At 61.8% G+C, this 15,117-nt stretch overlaps 1 protein-coding gene across 2 annotated transcripts in view; it reads left to right on the top strand.

Moving 5' to 3' along the window:
• NCS1 (neuronal calcium sensor 1) overlaps positions 1-15,117 on the top strand; it is a 41,599-nt gene that overhangs the window by 4,327 nt on the left and 22,155 nt on the right. The gene's annotated exons all lie outside the window — the stretch shown is intronic.

Here is a 15,117-nt window from a genome sequence, read left to right as displayed (position 1 = left end):
TATATCTCTCCTTACAGATCAATAGCCAAGAATGGGATTGTAGAGTTAAAGACTAGGAATATTTTTAAAGGCTTTTGATAAAAAATTGCTAAGTTGCTCTCCAGAAAGGATGTTCTAATTGACATTTTCAGCAGAAGTGGATGGGAGAGTGCCCACTTTCCAACATTCTTGCCAGCACTGGGTATTATTGTTTTTCCTAATTATTGCCAATTTCATGGGGAAGACAAGAGGAAGCACACTGTCCAGTTGATTTCCTGGACTGCAGACATAGAATCCTGGAGTCTTTGAGCTGGAAGAGACTTGGGGTCATTGTGGTCCAATGTCCTTGTTTTACAAATGGGCAAATAGAGGACCAAGAGGTGTATCATCTCCCCTGTGGTCACAAACAAGCAGTGGCAGGAATCTAGGACCCTCGACCATCAGGGTACCTCCCACTGTGCCATGGCTGGGGTCCAGATGGACCCATCTTGTCCTAAATATCTCTAGAGCTTGGTAAAGAAAACTCTGTGTCTGTTAAAAGGGGTACCTCCTTATTGCCGCCAGCAGTTGAAGCAGTCTGCACCCCCTGTGTGAGGTCTGTTTCCTGGGGCAGAGGACATTCTAAATGAGCATGCAGTTTGCAGTTGCTTGGAATTGGGGTCAGATCGTGGCTGAGGGCAGGACAGAAGAGGACTGAGGGCTTCAAGGTCGACTCTGCCACTTTCTGGCTGTGTGATCTGGAAGTCGCTGACTGCTCTGAGCTCCGGGGGCCTCAGGTGTGAGATGGGTGGAGGGCAGTGCCTTCCCATGGGAGCAGGGCCTGGCACGTAACAGGAGCTCACTAAACGCTGTGCTGGCTGCACCAGGGGACAGGAGTCCTTGGCCACCTGCTGGGCAGTCACAGGGCCAGCTGTCCCAGGCTCAACCAAGATGAGTATTAATGAATGGCCTCTGCATTTGGACCATCTGGGTTGACAGCTTGATCCTTGTGCCGCGGCCCCTGGCCTGAGGAGCTGCGGTGGGGTGTGGTGGAGAGCAGGCTCCCCAATGCTGGGCTTAGGACCCTTGAGCACATGGGCTGGGATGGGGCAGCCTGCCTGGGCTTCGGTCCCAGAGCCACTGTGGCCAGGACAGTGACTTTGGAGTCACTCATCCCTTCTGGGACTCGGTGTTTTTTTTTTTCTGTCCGACTTTCTGATTGCCAGATGGTGAGACTCCATGGGGAAGCTACCGCAGGGCCCTGGTGCCTGATGACCTGGGCCATCTCAGCCTGGGGCACGATTCGTGGCTTCAGAGGCCTCAGGGTTCTCACCTGCAAGTGGGGGCCCGGAGTGTCCTTCCAGCATAAGGTAGTGATAGTAGACGTTGGACCTGGTGGCCCCCTTGGGCTCGCCCCTGGCGCACCACAGTGATGGAGACTCCGTAAGTGACACGTGATCAGGGGCCGTGCTGCCGCAGGGTTGGTGCTCAGCCTGGCCTGTGTGACCGGCCCCTGTGTCCTGCTCATGGGCTTTTGTCCTTGAGTGTCCCCCGAAGCCCAGTGTGGTCCCTGATTTATAGATGAGCACAGGGAGGCTCAGGGAGGACAGGAATGGCCCGTGGCCACTCTGGTGAGTGACGTGGCCAGGTTTGAGCCCTGCCTGGACCCCTGGGCCCTGGAGCCGGGCCGTGTTCCACTGGGAGGCGCCAAGAAGCCTCGAGGAGGTGTGCGGGTGCGTGTGAGCCGGGGTGGGTGCCCGTGTGGGTGTCGCAGGCAAGGTGGGCGCTGTGGGTCACGTGTGCAAGCTGTGACTCATGTGTGCACGCGCCGAGTGTGAGTGACGGGGTCGTGGCATGTGTCAGGAGTGGGTGAGCAGCACGTCCGTGCACGCGCGTGCCAGTGTGTGGGGTGGCGCCAGTTGGGTTGTAAGTGCAGGTGTGCCGGGGGCAGGGCGACACGGCTGCTCCTGCCCTGGCCACCGTGGCACTGGGAGCCCAGCTGCCCGCAGGCGTGGCCATCATGGGAGGACCTACGGTAGTTCACCCAGGTGTACTTGTGCCGAGGCGGGTGTCTCCCCGGGGCTGGGCATAGGGACTCCTGTGCCTCTGTCCGGGGTCCAGGAGGAAACCCTCGACGGCTCAGGCTGTGGCAAGGCCTTCCAGCGTCAGTAGCCATCTGGGGCTCAGGCTCAGACCTTGGCAGTGCCATGTGCCCACCTCCTGTGGCCTCTGTGGGCTTCCTGCTGAGGGCAGTGAGTGCCCCGTCGCTGGAGGCATCCAGGGTCAGATGCTGGTGAGGGGCCTTGTGTCCCCAGGCTGGGTGTGAGGTTGCACAGTGGATGAGGTCTTTTTTCTGGGGTGCTGGGGATGGAACCCAGGGTGCTCTACTGCCGGGCCACATCCCAGCCTTTTTGATGTTTGAGATGGAGACTCACTAAGTTGCTCAGGCTGGCCTGGAGCTTGGGTTCCTCCTGCTCTTCCTCCTATATAGCTGGGGCCACAGGTGTGTGCCACTGGACCTGTCCGTGTGGGTAGTGAACCCAGGGCCCTGCTGGTGCAAGATGTCCTGTCTCCTCTGGGGACGGTGGGGGTGGCTTCTTGGGCCGCTCTGGGAGGGAGCAGAGCTGAGGCTGGTGGAGGCCATCTAGGGGGCTTCGGGGGCTCCAGGCAGCACTGATGAGAGCATCCGGGGACACTTGTTCTCTGTCCCCTGCTCTCCCTGCCTCCCTCCTCCGCCCTCTCAGCTCAGGACTCACAGGGGCCCCCGTCTGAGCTCAGGAGCAGTGACCCCCCCCACTCATGGTGTAGGTGCCGTCCTGCTCCTCGCAGGGCACCTGCAGGCCTGGGCTGGGGTGGGATATGGCACAGCCTCGGTGCCTCAAGAAGTGTCTGTCGGACCCAGGAAGAGACCGAGTCTTCACAGGCACACTGTGGACTCAGATGACCAGGCCCCTGGAGGGCTGGGCCCTGTTGCGGCTTTTGGGGGCTGTGCAGGCCCATCTGGAGCTGTCCATGGGGCAGGTCTGTGAACATCGGCTCCATATGAAGAGCTTTCCTGTGTGTCACCTGGGTTTGCCACCTTCTCCCTGCCTGGGGGTACTCCCCAGTGCTGACCAGTTCCCCCAAGGGGGTGGTCAGGGAGCTGCGCCACTCAGGACCTTGGGCTCTCCAGCTGTCCCTCTGTGGGAGGGGAGGGCACACTTCTCAGCGCCCCCGGGTGCTCCCTGTCGGGGACCCAGTGGGCCGTCCAGGGCAGGTGCAGGACAGCTGCTGGATCAGGCCCTTCTGAGCGCCAGGAGGCTGGTGGGGCGTCCAGGCCCCACGTTCTGGGCTTGCCGGAGGGGGAGGGGACAGCGGGAGGAATGTGGCTTTGAGGAATGTTTAACCCAAAGCAGAAATAGCTCACTGCTTTTTTTTCCTGGCTTGGGTTTTCAGCCGAGGCTCAGGGTGCCATTCTCTCCCTGTAGCCTAGGGGCCATGTCCACCCTGCTCTCCACAGCTCTGGCCTCCTGGGGACAAAAAGTGGCTTAAACAAAGCAAAACAAAACTGAGAAACACCCTTGGGAACCAGAAAGAGCTCTGTGTTTGGAGCAGCCAGGTTCAAGGCCCTCCATCTCGCTTCCCAGGCCTGTGACCACTTCCCCGGCTGAACTCTGCTCTTTCTTTGTGCATCTGGGTGGAGGGATGTCGGCTGACATTGCTGGCTGGCTGGCTGGCTGGTGTCAGAGCTCGGGGACCTGCGGGGCTGGGTTCAAATCCAGCTCTTCTGCTGATGAACGCGGGCCCCTGACCCGGGCCCTCCCCAGGAAGCCTGGGCTCCATCTGTAAAACGGGCTGGTGGGGCTGCTCCTTGCAGGGCAGGGTGGACGAGCGTGAGGATTTGGTGAAGAGACGGAGCCCAGGCCTTTGAGTCCCTCCGTCGGCCTCTCGTGGCTTCTCAGATCAAGTGGGAGACAGTGCCTCTGGCGAGCGGGTGTCCTACTGGCGGGTGAGCCCGGGCTGTGCTTTGGGGCAGCTGGGAGGCAGCTGACCGTCTGGGCCATCTGTGAGCCTCCTCCAGCTGGCCCTGGGACCCCCACCCCCACACAGCTGGCGCCAAAGCCCACGGGATATTTCTGTGGAATTGTCCGTGGGTCCAGCTGTCCTCCTGGGACCTGGTGGTGACAACCTGTTTAAGGCTTCCATTTAGCCAAAGCCCGTGAGGAAGGAGCCGTGTCCTTGCGTGGTCCACTGCCGTGGTCCTGGCTCCTAGGAGAGCCCTGAGTTTATTTGTCAGAATGAGTCAAACCACAGACACGTCACTGAGCAAGCTGTGGACGGACACAGCGTCTCTCCCCACCTCAGTTCCCACTTTCTGCCCTGACAAGCCCCTCCCCCTCCCGGGCTGGCCGGGATCTTCCCTGCGTCTGGGGGGTCCAGGGCTTCAGCAGGCCAGGCCGCGGGTGGACCCCAGGCCCCTCCACCTCCTGGGGTCCCAGCCGCCAGCCAGGCCCCTCCTTCCAGCCTATCTCGCACCTGCCTCTTTGTAGGAACCAAAGATCCCTGTTCAAAGGCAGGAGAGGGGCTATTTTTGGCACTGTGGGGGGAACAGCAAACGCTTTCCTTCTGTTCAAAAATGTATGGTGTGTGCTGGCGAGCGAGGCGCTCGGAGCAGAGCCTCAAAGCCCTGCTCGCCCGGCTCCTGTCCCTCCGACATGGCCCAGCCTCCCTGTGGCTCTGCAGCCCACGGCCACCCGGCACCTATTGTCTCCACGCTGCCTGTGATGTGGCCTGTGCCGGCTGAGTGGACATGATCTTAATCAAGGCCAGCAGCAGCCGTCAGGACAAGCGAGGAGCCTGCTCAGGTGCTGCCCTGGCCCCTGTTTCCTGGTCTGGCTCAGCCGAGCTGGGGCGGCACGGGAAGCGTGCTCCACGCATCCCGGGGAAGGGCTGGGGGTCCTGGGTCCTAAGGGAGGTGAGTCTGGCCATGGGGTCCACGGGCGGCCTCAGCACCCCTCTCTCCCTGACAGAAACTGGCTGTGAGCTGCTGCCTCTGGCCCTGCCTGTGATGCTGGGGCACAGGGCAGGTGGACGGCTGGATTTCTGGGCCTCCTGGCACCCACAGTGGCTGGGGACGCAGACGTGAGGCAGAATGAACAAGGCTTCTCAGGATGTCACGAGCATCCGCCTGGTCTGAGGTGCACCTGGAGGACTTCCTGGAGGCAGTGGCAGTATCTCGGCTGAGCAGGAGGTGGGGGTGCCGGAACTACCGAGCTCATTCCTGTTTGCCTGGAATTTAACGGGACGCCCTGGATCTGTGTGGGTTCGCCTTGGCAGCCCTTCCTGAGGGTGGAGGCCTCCGGGAGGCACTCACAGGTTGGGGGTGGTTTGTGTGGGGACAGCAGGTACCGCATCCCCAGGTCCTGAGGCATCAAGTATGGCACTCTGAGGACTGGACGGGTGGATACGGTGTGCTGGCGGGGAGGCAGGGGCTGGCCAGCAGCTGCCCAGTCGGAGGAGAGCTGCTGACCAGAAGCAGAGTGGCTTGCGCCTGGCCCCGTGGGCCGTGGGCCGTGGGCCCTGGGCCTGGGGGCCTTGTGCGGGCTGCAGTTTCCTAGTCTGCACTGCAGGGGGCGTGGCTCCTGCTGCAGGAGGGGCCTGCTGAGCAGGGCTGAGGGACAGGTGCACCTGGTACTGGAAGGACCAGCAGGTGTCAAGGTCACCGTGGTCAAGGTCACAGTCCTGCTTTGGTGACTCCAGCCAGGTGATGGGTGTATCCCGTCCTCCTGGGCCCCACCCTCCTGTGGAGCCAGCTCCTGGTCCTCCTGCTCTGTGACAAGCACTGAGATGAGTCACTCCCGTTGTGCCTCCTCCATGCGGGCAGGTCACAGGCACCTCCGCCCTGGGCTCGGCTGGCAGAGGCCTGAAGCTGCGCCCAGCACCGCCTGCTGGTTGGGGCTGCCTGGATCCCAGCCTCTTGGCCAGACGCCCTGGAATTCCTGCCCTAGAACCTTCCAGGTCGCTCCTGGAGCTGATTGTCTAGAGCAGCTCAGGGACAGAATCTCGGTTCCTGCAGTCTCTGGAGCATCCTGGGCAGAGGGGACAGAGGGGGATGTTCCCCTCCAGGCCCCTCCCCCGCTGTCAGCGTCCCTGTCTGTCCGCTGGCTCTCTCCCTGGGTGTCCCTGACCTGGCTCTCTCCCTGGGTGGGGGCTCTGCGCCCATCCCCGGGGCTCTCTGCTCTCTTCTCTGCTCAGTCTGGGGACTCTCCCTGCCCTCTCCCTACTCCTGCTTGGAGGTTTCCTCACTCTCTTGTCATGACATCAGGGACTGCTCTGACTTCTGCCCCAGCTGTGACGGAGACCAACCTAGCATCTCTGGCCTGCTCCCAGGACTGGACTGAAGGGGGAGGGTGGAGGCTGGAGGCTGGAGGCTGGGCAGTGGAGGCTGGGCGGTGGGGGAGGCAGTACCACAGGTGGGGTGGGCAGGAGGGCAGCAGCCTGGCCATGGCTTCCTGTGGTGCCCACCCATCCTGGGTGCCCACATTATTGGCCTGGGTCCTCCTGCCTGGCTGTTGGTGGCCATGACACCTTTATTAATGATAGCAGCAGTGGTTAACGTTTGGGGACACTTGCTGTGTTCTGCCTGGATGGCACCATGTCTCTGGATCAGCAAGATGTGGTGTCCCACGGTGCCTTGAGCCTCACTGTGTTCTGTGTGGTCTGAGTGGGGGACCCTGCGGTCCCTCTTAGAGACCTCTCCCTTCCTCTCTGGGGCGGCTCTCCCCCACTGCCGTCCCCAGGTCTCCAGGGCCTTAAGGAGGCAGATGGGTCCCCCTTCAGGACTACGCCCAGGACACATAAAGGAACTTTGTGTTTAGACTTGGGTCCCCTCCCCAGGACATCTCACTATTTATATGCAAATATTCTAACATTGGAAAAAAATCAGAAGCCCAAACCCTTCTGATCTGAGAAGGTGAGGCTCGGCCTGCGCAGGACTCAGGCGGGAGGGGGAGGACTCAACTCCCAGGACGTGTTTTGGGGGGTCTTATACCCCCACATCTCTAGTCATACGGACCTGGCTCTGGTCCCAGGGCCAATGCAGGTGCAGTTTGGCCCATGGGCAGGTGGCTTTCCCTCTGGGACCCTCAGTCTCCTTATCTGGGCAGTGGAGGTAATCAGGGTCCTGGTCACACACATCAGGTGGACATTGAGTGAGATCTGTGTCCAGGCTGAGCATGCAGTGAGCACTGCAGGGAAACCTCTTGTCATTATTCCTGGAGACCACAAGGCAAAGCACCTCTTCCTGCAATTTTACATGAAAAAAATTGGGGGGCGGGTTTAACTTACATAGAATTTAAAATCAATATGTACCATAACTTCATTCTTAGAGTAAGACACCCACAAATGTTGGGGGCAGATGCAAAATCTGCAGAAATAATTGAGCCAGAACACAAGATTTGAACTAAACCTTGCTTCCCGTGGTTGCTTGAACTGGGGGTGCCACCAGCCGTCTCCCCTTGAGGGCTCTGTGAGGGACATCTTTAGGACTCCCTGCATCACAAGGTCCTCTGCAGGGACAAAGCACATTCACTGACTTGTGAGCTCTTTGGAATGGAGACTTTGATCTTCATCCCCTTTGTCAGATGAGAACATTGAGGTTCAGTCCCCAGGATTCAAACCAGCATTCTCTCCCCCTCCCCCGCCCCACCTCTCTCTCTCTCTCTCTCTCTCTCTCTCTCTCTCTCTCTCTCTCTCTCTCTCTCTCTCTCGGTGCTGAGGTTTGAAGCCAGGGCCTCACACATCGGGCGGGTGCTCTACATTGAGCCACGTCCCCTTAAGCCTTGTTTTGGAGGCATCTAAGCAGGGAGCAGGCCGAGGTGCAGCCTGGCTGTCCGGGAAGGGGTGCTTGGATGGGCAGGTGCTGGGTGCTTCCTGCCGGACTGTGCACTCAGGGTGCTCAGCCAGTGCTTGCCAGGGTCTGGGGGGCTTGGCGTGTCCCTCCTTGGGCACAGTCAGCTCTGGGTCTGATGGAGCTGGCCCCATTTCTCTCCACCACTGCTGTTCATGTCGTCTGGGTTGAGCCAAAAGTCCCCTTGGGATCCAGGTGTCTCCGGGTAGCCTCTCACACCTGAGTTCTCTGAAGGATCCGCTTCCTCTCTCTGGGGGTAGCAGGAAGTGACCTATGGTGGCATGCACTAGCCCTCAGTGGCGTCCCCCACGTGGAAGGCAGTGAGCCCCTGGTATCTTACACTACTGCCCTGCCCAGCCCCGTGCGGCTGCAGCCGCCTCTCTGTGCCGGGTGCAGGCTGTGTGCCAGTCGCTCTTGCTACCTGCGTCCTGTGGCCCTTACTGCAGGAGAGGAGAGCACGGCTCAGAGGGCCAGAGCACCATCCTGCAGCCACCTGGTGGACAAGGCCCTTGGTGAGGGAGGGTGCATCCTCTGGGGACCTCAGGCATCCCCCAGCTCGGTGATGAGAACAGGTCCCAAGAGCCAGGGGGCAAAGCTGGCCCAGCCGTGGCCAGGGACCACCCCCACTCACCAGGTCTTATGGTCCAGAGGACCCTGTCCCCCAGACACTCTGATGAGTGTCCCCAGGAGGGCTCAGCCATGTCCTACAGACCCCGGCTGCAGCTCCCAGCATGGAGGCCAGGTGCTGGGAGGGAGGGGAGGAGGCCGGGCTGGGGGTGGGCAGGAGTAGGGCCAGGGCTGGTGGGAGCCGGCCACCTGGTTACCACAGGGGCGCAGCGGCAGCCCGAGCCTCCTGAACTTGCGAGGCGCTGACCGGATCCTGCAGCGGAGGCCAGTGCAGTGGCCCGTGGGTGTGGGTAGCAGGTGGCGTCCCTGGGTTCCCAGTAGGCGGGCGAGCAGCACCAAGGCTGGGTGTGAGGCGCCGCAGGCCGCCTGTCCTTCCTGTTGACTGCTGTGTGCCCAGCGCTGGGCGTCCAGCTGGCGCAGCGACTGTGGGTGGAAACAGCTCACGCCAAGGAGGCTGGGCCGCTGCCACCCTGCAGGGAGCAGGGAGGCCGGGGTGAGGCTGAGGGGAGCCCTCCTCCTGCATCAGGGCCCGGGCCTGTGGCTTGCCCAGGGCACCTGGGGCTCTCCACTGGGCATCTGTGGGGAGCAGGGGGAGGCTTGGTGGGATGTCTTCCTGGCAGAGCATCCAGCGACACCTGACCTCAGGACCGTGCTGCCCGCTGCCTGCCCAGCACCCCGCCCGTGTCCCCGCGTGCGTCACCTGGGATAGCACTCCTGAGGGCTCCACGTGGAGCTGAGGCTGCCTGTGCCTGGGCCTCCTGGTGGCCCACCTTCCTCTCTTCCTGACCCCCCTCTGCTGTTCCCAGGGCTCTCAGGGCTTTGTCCCCACTGGTGGGAAGGAGCCTGGCCCGTTTCCATCCTGCACAGGTCACCTTGTGCAGGGGACCAGATCTCTGCTGTGCCTTCCTGGGGCTGGAAGGGTCAGATGGAGGGGACGGGGGATGGAGGTGGGGGGCTGGGCAGGGGCAGGGGTGGGCTGGGTGGGAGGGCTGGGAGGGGAGCAGGCCAGCTGGCCAGGCCTTCTGGAGCCAGGGCAGAGGGCGTTTTTGTGGCTGGTGCAGGACCGCTGGGTGGGGCAGGAGAGGGCCTTCTTGGGATGGGGCCCTGGAGGAGGAGGTGGGGGAGACCACAGGCCAGTGGAGCCAGAGGCCCCTGGGCTGGACGAGGGGCCTGGCCAGAGAGGAGCCTGGAGCGACAGGGCAGGGTGCTGCTTTGTCCCCAGAGAGTGTGAGGAGAGGACCCAGTGGAACCCTGGGGAAGCCCGTGTGTCCCCGAGGAAGCAGTCAGTAGGCAAAGGTGTTAGGGTGGAAGGTCGCTGGTGGCAGCCCAGAGTGTCCCTGCCTTCCCTCTTGGGTCACTCAGCCCGAGGATCCCTTGCTGAGGGGTTTTCCTTCGGCTCCTGGGGGGATGGGATGGGGCAGCAGGAGACGGTCACCGGAGGGGTGGCCGGAGCGGCTGGAATGGCCGGAGGTCTGCCATCTGCCCTCTATCCCTCCTGCCGCAGCCGTGCCCCTGCGGGGTCCCCAGCCCCTGCTCTCTGTTTCCCCGGCTGTCTGTCCCACCGTGCTTGAGCTGAGCTTCATCCGGGATCAGGGGATTTTGCTTTAAGGAAATGAGACTCAAACTCGATGTTTGTCCTGGCTCCTGGGACGGGCAGACAGGAGCTGCGTGGAAGGGAGCAGAAGCCCAGGAGCTTCGGGAGCTGCCTGGGGGGAGGAGGCCCTGGGCACTGCAGCATCGCGGCAGCCTGGCATCAGATAGCCTGCCGGCCAGGCTGGTGGACAGCAGGGGCTGGGTCTCCCCTTCCCCTCCCCCTCCGCAGCCTTGTTCTCAGCGGGGTCAATGGAAGCGGGTGGAGTGGACACCTCGCCCCCCCTCCCGGCTTGGGCTGCAGTACCCTCCCACCTCTCGAGAGCCCCTCCCCGTGGCTGTGCCCTTGGGAGTTCATGCCCCGTTCTCCTCGAGGGGAGGACTCCAGCTCCTCGAGGGGAGGACTCCGGCTCCCGAGGACTGTCTGCACCCAGCCTCCCTCCTGGCTTTGCAGGAGCCTGGGCCGCAGGCCTGGGGGCAGGAGCGTGCTGAGGAACACAGCCCCCAAGGCCCAAGCCAGATGCTGGTGCAGGTCCTCAGCGGGTGACCTGCATCAGAGGCCAGCTCTGGCCCGGTGCAGGGCTGAGGGCAGCAGGCATCAGCAGGGCTCACGTGTGTCCCTGTGCAGCGTGCTGGGCCGGGCTGGGCAGAGCCAGGAGAAGTACCTTGACCTCTGGGGGCTTAGCGTCCAGCTGGGGAGAGACCAGGTGCTCTACAGGGTCCCCGCCAGGGCTGTACCTCAAGTACACGCTCCTCTTGTCAGAGACAGCAGGTCGAGGCTGCGTGTCCCCTCTTACAGTGAGCAGACCAGGCTCAGAGGCCAAGGCCACAGGACCAGGAGGGCGGGAGCCCTGGCCAGGGCCATTCCATTCACTGTGGCCCTTTTTCCTCTGGGCCTGGTCCTGCCTTGGTCAGACCTCTGCCCCCTGTTGTGACACTTATGTGGCACATAAGATCCCCTGTGGAGGGGGCCCCCGGGCGTGGCCGGTCAAGAGGCTTGCTAGGAAAGGGTGTCTCCGCTGGGCTGGGGACGTGGAGAGGGGCTCCCTGGCATCAGAGGGGAGGAGGGAACAGGAGCTGGGGCAGGGGCCCCTGGGTTGGGTGTGGGCAGGGGACCCAGGGGGCTGGCATTCCTGTCCAACCAACCCTGAGCCCTGAGCCTTGGGCTTGGACCCAAGGAGGGAAGGGGGGTGTGAGGTCGAGGCTCTGGGGAGAGGGGAGGGGCCCAGGCTTGGGGCTGCTGCCTGGAAGGTCACTGTGGTAACTGGGCAGAGCCGGGAGGTCACTGTGGTGCCTGGGCAGAGCGGGGAGGTCACTGTGGTGCCTGGACAGAGGGGGAGGTCACTGTGTGCCTGGACAGAGGGGGGAGGTCACTGTGGTGCCTGGACAGAGGGGGGAGGTCACTGTGGTAACTGGACAGAGGGGGAGGTCACTGTGGTGCCTGGACAGAGGGGGAGGTCACTGTGGTGCCTGGACAGAGGGGGGAGGTCACTGTGGTGCCTGGGCAGAGGGGGAGGTCACTGTGGTGCCTGGACAGAGGGGGAGGTCACTGTGGTAACTGGACAGAGGGGGAGGTCACTGTGGTGCCTGGGCAGAGGGGGAGGTCACTGTGGTGCCTGGACAGAGGCCAAGGCCCAGGGAAGCTGGACCTCACGAGGCTTCCCTCCCCCTGTGCCTGTGGGGTCAGAGCTGCGAGGGCAGGACCAGCCCTCGTGGCGTCGTGTGGGGGCGCACGGGTTGACAAACATTTTCCCCCAACTTTTTCTTTTGAAATATTATGCAGCAAATCCCTGTGCGTTGGATCCCAGGCTTCGTGGCTCTCACCTCCTTGGTAAATTAGCAGAAGCTGCAGACACCCCGTCCTAAACACCGAGGGGCCCGGCAAGAGAAAGGACACTCTCTCATGTAGCCTCCCTGCCCTGTCCACCCCTAAATGGTCAACAGGGCCCCGGCTGAGCCTCCTGCAGCCCGCCCGGCCTCCCCACCTCCACTAGCCTCCATTCCCTCCGGGTCCCAGGCCCCACTGGGCATCGGCAGGGCCCTCTGGTTGCCTCCTTGGCTTGGTCTTTTCTGGAACATTCCTCTGGCCCACGTGGCCTTTCATGGCACTGGCTGATTGAAGTGTCCTGGCCAGTTGCCCTGTTGAATGTCCCACATTCTGGCTTTGTCATCTGTCCTCAGGATTAGACTCAGGTAAACAGTTTTGGCAGGAGAACTCAGTGGAGGACACGTCCTTCCAGCGCATGGAGGACGGCCCAGGGTGGCCAGCCACTCTGCTCTTTTCAGCAGTGACATCTTCACTGTGTATTAGAGAATAAATGGCCCAAGTCGCTGGTGATTTTAGAGATATGATTGCTTAGGCAGAAGCGAGATGAAGCAATTGAGTAAAAACTAAGAGGGATGATTTCCAGAAAACTCTGGAGAGGATCCACACTTGGGGACAGGGAGGGAGGGATCTTTTTTTTTTTTTTTTTTTTTTTGGTGCCAGGGATTGAACTCAGAGGCACTCAACCACTGAGCCACATCCCCAGCCCCCTTTGTATTTTATTTAGAGACAGGGACTCACGAGTTGCTTAGGGCTTTGCTAAGTTGCTGAGGCTGGCTTTGAACCCTCGATCCTCCTGCCTCAGCCTCCGTGGGATTACAGGCGAGCGCCCAGCCATTTAAGAGGAATCTCAAAGGGGGTGTCGGAATGGCTGGGACTGCGGACCACCTTTTGGCAGGGCCTTGGCCATGTTTCTCAGGTCCCCTTGGGGTGGGGTGGTGGCTGGTGGGCAGAGGCCTGGGTTGGATGCAGGCCTGCTTGGCCTCTGCAGGGGCTGGGGTGGGTGGCTATGCCCCAGAGAGGTCCCTATCTGTTGCCCTCCAAGGTCCTCCAAGGCCCCAGGCATGAAGCTGCTGGGATTGCTGGCCGTGGCATGGGGCCAAGGGACACTGGAAGCCTCAACTGTCTCCTGAAGGTTAATTAGTTGCTCAAAGTGTGCATAGGGTGCATCTCCCCGGCCTGCTCATGTCCCCGGGGCTTGGCCACCTGCTGCTCACCCGGTGTTCTGTGTGGGGGACAGTCCAAGGGGGTGCAGCCAACCATGTCACAGGGCTGCTGGTGGCTTGATGGGTGAGGAAGAGCAGGGGAGGCTGGAGAGACAGCGGCCCTGGGGAAGGCTGCCAGAGACTTCTGAGGTTGGTGGGACTTCTGAGCTGGGGGATCCCGGGGAGTAGCTCTCTGGCCCTATGAGGCCCACCTGGGGTCCGCAGTGGACCTGCCATTCAGGCCCTTGCTTAGGTCACACGGGGTCCGGCAGCTCCTTGGCTGACTTGGGGTGGGGTTGGGGACCCTACTGGCCATTCGTTCTGGGCCTGGGAGCATCATCCTGGCCTGCTTCTCCTGGCAGGTGACTCAGGTGCCCTCCAACAGGCAGGCAGACCCCCAGAACTCTGTCTCCTCCCGGGGAGATGGGTCCCACCTCGCTGTGGGATTCTGGTGCTTTCTAACCTAACCTTCCCAACATGCCCACGTGCAGATGAGGAAACCGAGCTTCAGACGGGGAAGCGGTTTCCCCAGGGTCGCACAGCTGGTGAGTTCTGGGGCTTGGTTTGGACGTGGGTTCACTGGCCGGGCTCCAGAGCTGGTGGCCCTCAGCTCTTGGCTGTGCGGTAGTGGGCCACCTGTGTCCCCAGATTCCTGCAGGGGGTAGGTCTAGGGCAGTCTGTCCTGGGTAAGACCAGGGACACCTTCCCTGTCCACTCCCAGGCCTTACCCCTCATCCTGTACCTCTGCCAGAATTTTCTCAGGGAAGTTGCATTCTTCCATGCCAGGTCTGGGCTTCCAGGAGAGTGGCATCTCCATCATGGCCTGGCTCGCTCTCTCTCTCTCTCTCTCTCTCTCTCTCTCTCTCTCTCTCTCTTGGTACCAGGGATTGAACTCAGGGGCACTCCGCCACTGAGCCACGTCCCCAGCCCTACTTTGTGTTTTATTTAGAGACAGGGTCTCGCTGAGGTGCTTCGTATCTCGCCATTGCTGAGGCTGGCTTGGAACTCGTGATCCTCCTGCCTCAGCCTCCCAAGCCACTGAGATTACAGGCCTGCACCACCGCGGTGGCCCCTGGGCAGTTCTCATCCCAGGGTCTGATCTGGGCTCAGGGGCGGATGGGAGGCTCTCAGTGCACACTGGGGTCTGATGCGGGTTCTCAGTCCCACACCTGAGTTTGGACCCTCTTCCTGGACTTGTGGGCCTCCGTGTCCCCACGTGGAGCTGGGGAAGACCAATGCTATCTTCCCTCAGACTGGGGCAGGGCCGCCCTGGGCGCAGGCCTGGTCACAGTGGGCGCTTGGTGTTTGGTGGCTGTCTGAGCGGTTTTCGTGATGTGACCTCCCCCGGCCTGTGTGGGCAGGGACAGCTCCGGGCCGCCTGGATGCCTTCTGTCTGCTCACCCCCCTGCTCACTCCTTCACTCCCCGTCCCCCGTGAGCTCATTGGAGCTCTCCGCCCCACATCTGGGGACCCAGGCACTTCTGCCCCTGGTAGGATGGGGTCCTGGGCCAGCGCCGTGTGGCAGGTACCGCTGCCATCGTGCCTGCAAATGAGGAAACCGAGGCACAGGGTGCTCGGGAGCTCTCCCATGTCACATGGGCAAGGAGAGGGGCTTGAGGTCCTTGTTCAGTGACTTGAGAGAGAACCTGGGTTTGGTCCCAGCTTGACAGGTTCAGTGCTTTTCAGAAAACCCCGTCCGGCTGTTTCACGGTCAGTTCAGTGACCATTCGGGTCAGAGGTTTCTGTGGTTCCTCCCGGCTTTGGGTTCACGCAATCACCACATCTTGCCAGTGGAAGAACCTGGACTGTCCACCAAGGGCCTAGGGGGGCAGGGAGGGAGCTGGCCCTCCTGCTGAGAGTGGCCCCCCCCACCTGGCCAGGTCCCCACAGGCAGGCGGGGCAGCCAGGTTGGACAGCCACCCTCCCCGATTGTCCCTGGGGACTGAGAGATGGGAAAGAATGTGCTTGAACGTTGGCTTCCTGGAGAAGTGACCGCGGCGTCCCCGGGTATTTCTGGGGCTCAC

The sequence above is a fragment of the Spermophilus citellus genome, assembly GCF_964194105.1.
Source record: "Spermophilus citellus genome assembly, chromosome: 2".
In the NCBI taxonomy this organism is placed as follows: domain Eukaryota; kingdom Metazoa; phylum Chordata; class Mammalia; order Rodentia; family Sciuridae; genus Spermophilus; species Spermophilus citellus.
The sequence above is the reverse complement of the archived record's forward strand: the minus strand, read 5'-3'. Positions and strand labels throughout refer to the sequence as shown.